We start from the raw sequence: 9,714 nt of genomic DNA on the forward strand, positions 1-9,714 counted from the left end.
TGTAGTATATATGTTGTATATATGTATGTTGCATGCATGTAGTATATATGTTGCATATATGTATGTTGCATGCATGTGGTATATATGTAGTATGCATGTAGTATATATGTAGTGTGTATGTTGCATGCATGTAGTATATATGTAGTATGCATGTTGCATGCATGTAGTATATATGTAGTATGTATGTTGCATGTAGTATATATGTAGTATATATGTATGTTGCATGCATGTGATATATATGTAGTATGCATGTAGTATATATGTAGTATGTATGTAGTATGCATGTATGTTGCATGCATGTAGTATGTTGCATGTAGTATATATGCAGTATATATGTATGTTGCATGCATGTAGTATATACAGTGGGGCAAAAAAGTATTTAGTCAGTCAGCAATAGTGCAAGTTCCACCACTTAAAAAGATGAGAGGCGTCTGTAATTTACATCATAGGTAGACCTCAACTATGGGAGACAAACTGAGAAAAAAAAATCCAGAAAATCACATTGTCTGTTTTTTTTTCATTTTATTTGCATATTATGGTGGAAAATAAGTATTTGGTCAGAAACAAAATTTCATCTCAATACTTTGTGATATATCCTTTGTTGGCAATGACAGAGGTCAAACATTTTCTGTAAGTCTTCACAAGGTTGCCACACACTGTTGTTGGTATGTTGGCCCTTTCCTCCATGCAGATCTCCTCTAGAGCAGTGATGTTTTTGGCTTTTCGCTTGGCAACACGGACTTTCAACTCCCTCCAAAGGTTTTCTATAGGGTTGAGATCGGGAGACTGGCTAGGCCACTCCAGGACCTTGAAATGCTTCTTACGAAACCACTCCTTCGTTGCCCTGGCGGTGTGCTTTGGATCATTGTCATGTTGAAAGACCCAGCCACGTTTCATCTCAATGCCCTTGCTGATGGAAGGAGGTTTGCACTCAAAATCTCACGATACATGGCCCCATTCATTCTTTCATGTACCCGGATCAGTCGTCCTGGCCCCTTTGCAGAGAAACAGCCCCAAAGCATGATGTTTCCACCACCATGCTTTACAGTAGGTATGGTGTTTGATGGATGCAACTCAGTATTCTTTTTCCTCCAAACACGACAAGTTGTGTTTCTACCAAACAGTTCCAGTTTGGTTTCATCACACCATAGGACATTCTCCCAAAACTCCTCTGGATCATCCAAATGCTCTCTAGCAAACTTCAGACGGGCCCGGACATGTACAGGCTTAAGCAGTGGGACACGTCTGGCACTGCAGGATCTGAGTCCATGGTGGCGTAGTGTGTTACTTATGGTAGGCCTTGTTACATTGGTCCCAGCTCTCTGCAGTTCATTCACTAGGTCCCCCCGCGTGGTTCTGGGATTTTTGCTCACCGTTCTTGTGATCATTCTGACCCCACGGGGTGGGATTTTGCGTGGAGCACCAGATCGAGGGAGATTATCAGTGGTCTTGTATGTCTTCCATTTTCTAATTATTGCTCCCACAGTTGATTTCTTCACTCCAAGCTGGTTGGCTATTGCAGATTCAGTCTTCCCAGCCTGGTGCAGGGCTACAATTTTGTTTCTGGTGTCCTTTGACAGCTCTTTGGTCTTCACCATAGTGGAGTTTGGAGTCAGACTGTTTGAGGGTGTACACAGGTGTCTTTTTATACTGATAACAAGTTTAAACAGGTGCCATTACTACAGGTAATGAGTGGAGGAAAGAGGAGACTCTTAAAGAAGAAGTTACAGGTCTGTGAGAGCCAGAAATCTTGATTGCTTGTTTCTGACCAAATACTTATTTTCCACCATAATATGTAAATAAAATGAAAAAAAAACCAGACAATGTGATTTTCTGGATTTTTTTTTCTCAGTTTGTCTCCCATAGTTGAGGTCTACCTATGATGTAAATTACAGACGCCTCTCATCTTTTTAAGTGGTGGAACTTGCACTATTGCTGACTGACTAAATACTTTTTTGCCCCACTGTATGCAGTATGTATGTTGCATGTAGTATGTATGTTGTATATATGTATGTTGCATGCATGAAGTATATATGTTGTATATATGTATGTTGCATGCATGTTGTATATATGTAGTATGCATGTAGTATATATGTGGTATATATGTAGTATGCCTGTTGCATGCATGTGGTATATATGTAGTATGTATGTATGTTGCATGCATGTAGTATATATGTGGTATATATGTAGTATGCATATTGCATGCATGTAGTATATATGTATGTTGCATGCATGTAGTATATATGTGGTAGATATGTAGTATGCATGTAGTATATATGTGGTATATATGTAGTATGCATGTTGCATGCATGTGGTATATATGTAGTATGTATGTATGTATGTGGTATATATGTAGTATGCATGTTGCATGCATGTGGTATATATGTAGTATGTTTGTATGTTGTCTGCATGTAGTATATATGTAGTATGCATGTTGCATGTAGTATATATGTAGTATATGTGTATGTTGCATGCATGTAGTATATATGTGGTATATATGTATTATGCATGTTGCATGCATGTGGTATATATGTAGTATGTATGTAGGTTGCATGCATGTAGTATATATGTAGTATGCATGTTGCATGTAGTATATATGTAGTATATATGTTGCATGCATGTAGTATATATGTGGTATATATGTAGTATGCATGTTGCATGCATGTGGTATATATGTAGTATGTTGCATGCATGTAGTATATATGTAGTATGCATGTTGCATGCATGTAGTATATATGTTGTATGTACGTATGTTGCATGCATGTAGTGTATATGTAGTATGTATATAGCATGTAGCATGTATGTAGTATGTATGTTGCATGTATGTAGCATGTATGTAGTATGTATGTAGCATGTATTTTTATTTTATTTTTTTTACATTCAACACATTAGCCGGATGATGGGACTACTACTGTCCCATCATTGGCTAATGTGTCAATCACCGTCATGGTAGCAGGCATCACCCGATGGGACTTGTAGTCCCATCGGACGATGCCTGCACAGACCCCCGCAGCCTGCACAGACCCCCGACAGTCGGTAAAGACCACCGGCAGGCCGGCACAGCCCCCTGGCAGGCCGGTACAGACCCCCGCCAGTCCGCACAGACCCCCGGGCAGTCGGCACAGACCCCCAGAAGGTCTGTACACACCCCCGAGAGGCTGTACAAGGACAGAAAAGGGTTTTTCTTATTCCGATATCGGAAGTCCCATAGACTTGAATGGGACTTCCGGTATCGGAATCGGCGATACCCGATACTTTTTTCGTATCGGGCCGATACCATCCGATCCGATATTTTAGGGTATCGGATGGTATCGCTCAACATTAACAGCCACTGATAGATGATTCTGCTGGTACATTCACTCAGAGCACTACATTATCCTCGCAGTGTACTGAGCCAGAATTTGACCCAGATGAAACTCAGGTGCCCCTTCCCGCATACTATACCACCATACACGGTGACACAGAGGAAGGTGCACATGACATTGAAGAGGAGGTGATGGATGACCCAGTTGTTGACCCAGATTGGCATCCATTGGGGGTAGAGGGTACCGCTGCCAATAGCTCAGAAGAGGAGGAGGAGCATCCGCAGCGGGCATCGACATTGCAACAGCTGTTATCTGGCAGGCCTAGAGCAGTCCAAAAACGGGTTACAAAAACCAAAAGAGTTGCAGCACAGCTTGGCCAGACGGTCAAAATAGCACAGCGTGCAAGGCCTCAAAATGTCTTCCATAGTAGGAAGAGTGCAGTGTGTCACTTTTTTTAACAAAATCCTAATGATCAGGCAAAGGTTATCTGTAAGAAGTGCGCAAAGACCTTTAGCCGAGGGAAAAATCTGAGAAATTTGAAAACCAGTTGCATGCTAAGACATTTAACCACCATGCACTTGCAAGCATGGACGGACTACCAAAACTCACGTACCACATGTGCTACTGCTCCCAAAGAAGGTAGTCAGCAACACTACATTGTTTCCCCCACTGTAAGTCCACCGGTTAGCACACCACCAGCAGCAAATGTTGAGTTGTCATCGCAAGGGCAAATCAGTCAGGGAATCACACTGTTATTGCAACGAAAGACTGAATCTAGACCATCAGAAAGAACACCAACTCCATCACCATCATCAACCCTCTCTCAGTCCGCCATGTTCACCGCTAGTTCCACCATATGCAGCTCTCAAGTCCAGCTCACCCTACCAGAGACTATGAGTAGGACAAGAAAGTACTCATCCTCTCATCCGTGTACACTGGATTTGAACACCCACATTGCCAAACTAATCTCGTTAGAGATGATGCCCTATCGGTTGGTTGAAAGCGCAGCTTTCCGCAAACTCGTGGCCTACGCAGTACCACGCTATGACCTACCCAGTCACCACTTCTTTTCTCGCAAACCCATCCCAGCCCTCCACCTTCATGTGAAAGACCGCATTGTCCATGCGCTCAAGCAATCAGTGAGTGGAAAGGTGCACCTCACAACTGATGCATGGTCCAGTAGGCATGGCCAGGGCCGTTACGTGTCCATCACTGCGCACTGGGTTAATGTGGTGGATGCAGGGTCCACAGGGGACAGCTGTGCTGGCACAGTGCTGCCTAGCCCACGGTATAGGAAACAGTTGGCTGTAGGCATTCGACCCTCCTCCTCCTCCAGAAGCGAAAGCTCGTCCACAGAGCGCAGTCGCACGAGCAATGCATCCGCAGCTGGCAGTGGTGCACACGATTTGTCCCACTATCGATCAGCTAGTGGAAAGCGTCAGCAGGCTGTGTTGCAGATGATGTGGTTGGACAACAGACACATGGCGGAGGTACTGGCCGACTACTTTCAGCGACAAACTGAGTCATGGCAGGGCAGTCTACATCTTGAGGCAGGCAAGGTAGTTAGTGATAACAGCTGGAATTTTGTGGCAGCCATAGCCCTTTCAAAACTCAGACACATACCTTGCTTGGCTCACACCTTGAACCTGGTGGTGCAGTGCTTCCTCACTAATTATCCGGAGTTAACAGGCCTGCTCCATAAGGTTCGAAGACTGTGCTCGCACATCCGCCGGTCGCCGGTACACTCCAGTCATATGCAGAAGCTGCAGCGATTGCTCCACCTTCCCAAGCACCGCCTAATTATCAACGTTGCAACAAGGTGGAACTCCATCCTGCACATGGTTGAGTGGCTGTGCGAACAGAGGCAGGCCGTAATGCATTTGTGGGAGGATACACCGGCAGGCACTTTGAGGGCAGACATGTAGTTGACAAGTGTGCAGTGGTCGAAGCTGAAAGACCTCTGCAAAGTCCTTCAATGTTTTGAGGAATGCACACGGCTGGTAAGCGCAGACGACGCCATCATAAGCATGAGCATCCCACTTATGCGTCTGCTCATGCAAACTTTGACGCACATCAAGGAGCAGGCGTCTGCAGTCGAGGATGTTGAGGAAGAGGAGGAGGGAAGCCTTGATGACAGTCAGCCATTGTCTGTTCAGGGAACTGTCGTGGACGAGGTGGAGGAAGAAGAGGAGGAGGAGGATGATGGGGATGATTATTTAGGGGAGGAGGATGCTTCTCGTGGGGCAAGAGAAAATGTTGGCGTGGCAAGGTCTGGTACTGGGTTTGTGCATGACTGGAGGGATGTGGATTTGCCTGAAAGTGCTCCTCCACCCAGCACTCGCATTGCATCATTGACACCGGGAACATTGGCCCACATGTCAGATTATGCCTTGCAAATCCTAAAAAGGGAACCCCGCATTGCCAAAATGATGAATGACGACGACTACTCATTGGCCAGCATCCTGGATCCACGCTATAAAGGCAAATTCCAAAACATCATGCCACAGGAGAACCTTGACCTAATATTGGCTAACAAACAAGCAACTCTGGTAAACCGGTTGGTTGAGGCATTCCCAGCACACAGCAGCGGTGATGGTTCTCACATGAGCCGTAGGGGCCGGGGCAACTTGGAAGAGGTGTTGGTGGTGCACACATCAGAAGTGGCGTTGGAGACAGGGGTTTCATGACCATGTTGTGGACTGATTTTTCAAGTCCCGCTCACACGACTAGTAATACTGCATCAATTGAAAGTGACAGGAGACAGCACTTGTCAACTATGGTTACAAACTACTTTTCCTCCCATATCGATGTTCTCCATCACAGGTCATTCCCATTTGACTATTGGGCAGCTAAACTGGACATCTGGACTGAATTGGCACAATATGCCTTACAGGAGCTCGCTTGCCCAGCTGCAAGTGTGCTATCGGAAAGAGTCTTCAGTGCTGCTGGATCAATCCTGACAGAAAAAAGGACCCATCTGTCGACCCAAAATGTGGATGATCTAACCTTCATTAAAATGAATCATGCATGGGTTTCCAAGGATTTTGTCACACCTTACCCTGATGACACATAGGTTGACAGAAAAATGGCTTTCTTTGGTCCACCTCTTCCTGGGACTTGACCAAGTTCGCCTTTGGCAGCAGGTGAATGTCCCACATCAGCATATGCTATTTTGTAAACCTCCCTAACAGGGCTGCCTCCTCCCCCCATGTCCGGGGTCACCACCTAGCGCACGCAACCGTGCGAGTGCCGTTGCCCTGGACAGGTGGGTGGGCCGGCTCTTGGGCTCGGGCACTGGCACAGAGTCCCTCATAGTGCAATCAGGTGTCTCTGACAGTGGTGGTGCACACCCGCTGTCAGACACACCGCCATACTATGAGGGGCCCAGTGCCAGTACCGACGCCCACGAGTGGGCCCCCCATGCTTGGGCAGGGCCCCAGCATTTGCAATATTTACCTCTCACTGCTCCTCCGCTGTGCAGTCTGGCCTGTCAAATCCTTCACTGGGACTGCCACTACAAATTTGGTGAATTGATAGAAGATGAAGGTTAAGACGTAGCTATGCCCTGTCCCACTGGCCGGGATCTAGCTTCAGATGATCAATGGCTTCCATTTCTTATGGACGTTGACTCACAATGAGATGCAGTGGTGGTTTCTTATCAGCTTTCACCGTTTTCCTACCCACAGACCTGTGACATTCCAGCGCACATTTTTAAATGTGCCCTCTCATGCCAATCCAAATGAATCGCCTACGGCCTGTGGCTTCTGTCTTTTGCACTCCAAAGTTACGTAACAGAGCATGATAGGCAGTGAGCACCATGTTTACATCTCTCCCTGTGATCAAAATTATATGGATATGAGTAATGATGATGGGATCAATGGTACTGCGATACAGCAACACTTTCTTCACAAAGAAAGGTTTTCGCTGTCTCCACACACTAATTATTTGAGGGTCTGCATCGTCTCTGAGAATTGTGACGGAAGATTATCCCGTGAATAGGAATTCCTAGATTTCTGCAATCACTAGAATTTATGTCAGTAATTGTATGCATCTCATTTCCTATTGCAGAGAGTCTGGAATGTCTTACTGAGACAGAAATATATATGAAGATTTAAAAATACCACCCAAAGTGTATACTGGTGTACGCTTCAAATACATTTCCTTTTTTCTACTTTTTAGATTGTTGTCTAATCCATACTGAGAACATGGAGATTTTAAATATTTAAACTATGCTATATATACCTGCTATCCAGTGATAATGTACCCTTTCTCAACTTTGTACAAGCTGGTCAAATCCATACTGGGCCTGAGACCGTCTGAGCCTGCCTCCTGATCTATAGACATAGGTTTTTAATGTGTAAACTATGCTATACATACCTGTTATCCAGTGATACGGTACCCTTTCTCACCTTTGTCCAATCACGTCTAATCCATACTGGGCCTGAGACCGTCTGAGCCTGCCTCCTGATATATAGACATAGGTTTTTAATGTGTAAACTATGCTACATATATACGTGTTACCTGGTGAAACTGTACCCTTTATCAACTTTTTAGAATCTTGTCGAATCCATACTGGGCCTGAGAACGGCTGCCGAGCTGTTAAGCAAGCTACAGCAACTGTGGTTTGGACACGTAATTTTTTGCATTTTTTCAGGAATGCCGGTTAGGCCTAATTCAGGAATTGCGGTTGACCTGCACTTACTGGGAAATCATCGTTCGCGGGGAATAATTGGAATCACAGATCCCCATCACTAACGGTGTTCTGCTGGTTATCTGCACCTGTAAGCGACAAAAGCTGGTCCTTTCAGTGAAGCGCGCATGCAGCCCCGGACATGTAACGCCATGATAGACCATGATAGTGCCAGAGCCTCACGTATCCCTCAAGTAAGCTTGACGCGTACTGCGGGGGCATGCCAGAGTCTCGTTCGTTAACGGAATAAAGCTGACAAATTGCTAGCACAACTACAAACGGACATACCACACCACACACACAATCGACAAAGCTTTCAATATGTGCGTCGTTTCTTGAGGTGGCATGGTTATGGTTTCCCTGGTGGAGTCCAATTAAGCAGCAGGCTTCACTCCTGGTGGTGCCCTTTTGGACATTCCTTTAAGGTTCAGCTTTACAATCATACTGCCCCCGGAAAGCAAACACTTGGCCTTCATGGACGGTGTTTGGAGGTTCGTGGGAATAACGCCGCCCGATCGCCAGTTGGCATAATTTATTGGTGGGAAGTCCGACGGTATATGATCGTGTTCGATTTCAGAATTTTTTTTTTTTGGTTGGTATTTTACATTTTTATTCCAGCCTTTCTTGGCTTCATAAGGGAATGACAAGCCTATATCTGTGTCTCCTCCACCTCCTCCTTTTACTCCTCCACCTCTTTTCTAAATGTAGTTGCCCTTTTAAGTTGTTTTGTAATTGTTTTCTATGTGTTTGTATGTGTTTGTGTTTGCCTGCCATTGTTTTCATTGGGGTTCGACGAACATTCGACGAACTTGCCTCCTGTGTGACGAACCAAAACACTAGCGTGGTGCTTCAACACTACACCTGATATACAGACGTACATTGTTAATGTTTAAACTATGCTATATATACCTGCTATCTGATGATACTGTACACTTTGTCTACTTTTTATATTCTTGTCTAATCCATACTGAGCCTGTGAGTGTCTCTGTGTGACTGATGGAATATATATGGAGATTGACAATTATCCTTTGACTGAATAGAGCTGTACATTTCTGATACAGTGCCATATATCTGATGTTATTTTATGTCTATTTTGTGCAAAATTTTGAAGTTTGGTGGAAGAGGCCGCAGACGTGGGCGCAGGGGGCCAGCTGGTGATGATGGTGGTGGTGCATCTGCTGGTAGTGGCAAAAGCACAATAGCAGCTAAGGCAGGAGGTGTTGAGCCTGCGTCATGGTCTGGGTATCATGGTCATGATACCTTTTCTGGGAGTAGGTTAACCGCTTTTAAAGGCGGAGCATGAGGAACTGGTTTTGGCTTACATTGCCGAAACAGACTCCATCAAATATGCCCGCCTCTTCTGAAGTTTCAAAAAATGCAAGCACTGAGTGGTCAAGTGCTGGCTCCTGGTCAGGAAGAACCCCTTTCCTTGTGTCCTGCACCCCCACCCAAACTGAATGAGGCAGCAGGCCACATTTCACATTAGTTCATGTAGCTCTTTCTATCATACCATGCCTGGGTTATCAAGTCAAATCGTGAATTCCCCAGTCCAAGATGAATCTGACGTGGAGTGTGGGTGGGCAGCCAGGGAAGTGGGGTTAATCTGTACCGGGCCGGTGTCTCACAGGGATGTGTCATGGTGGTGGTGACCCGTTCTGTGGCCCTGGGCGTCCATGCAAAGGGGTGAATTACGTTTATAGGTGAATGATACGTGACGCC

This window comes from Dendrobates tinctorius, unplaced genomic scaffold, assembly GCF_039654945.1.
Source record: "Dendrobates tinctorius isolate UK_male_01 unplaced genomic scaffold, ASM3965494v1 ptg000091l, whole genome shotgun sequence".
In the NCBI taxonomy this organism is placed as follows: domain Eukaryota; kingdom Metazoa; phylum Chordata; class Amphibia; order Anura; family Dendrobatidae; genus Dendrobates; species Dendrobates tinctorius.